This window comes from Gekko japonicus, unplaced genomic scaffold (assembly GCF_001447785.1).
Source record: "Gekko japonicus isolate JY-2015 unplaced genomic scaffold, Gekko_japonicus_V1.1 scaffold2819, whole genome shotgun sequence".
In the NCBI taxonomy this organism is placed as follows: Eukaryota; Metazoa; Chordata; class Lepidosauria; order Squamata; family Gekkonidae; genus Gekko; species Gekko japonicus.
Genome location: NW_015169871.1, coordinates 31,583 through 32,000, shown reverse-complemented (window position 1 = coordinate 32,000; position 418 = coordinate 31,583).

The following is a 418-nucleotide window of genomic DNA, read 5'->3' as shown; positions in this document are numbered from 1 at the left end:
CCCTCTTGAAGCTGTCCATGCTTGTAGCCGCCACCACCTCCTGTGGTTGTGAGTTCCATGTGTGAATCACTCTTTGGGTGAAGAAGGGCTTCCTTTTATCTGTTCTAACCCAACTGCTCAGCAATTTCATGGAGTGCCCACAAGGAGTTCTTGTATTGTGAGAAAGGGAGAAAAGTACCTCTTTCTCTACCTGTTCTATCCCATGCATACTCTTGTAAACCTCGATCGTGTCACCCCTCAGCCATCTCGACACACACACAAGTAGGGCAAAACGGATTATTTAGTCGCACAGCTGTCCCATTGGGAGCGGAAGCAGATGCTGACTTGCAGGAAAGACCTATACTGCATAGCCTCTTCATGGGAAGGGGGCCTTTTACGTATCTGCTGTTTAAAGGACACCTCAAGTATGCCGAGGAAT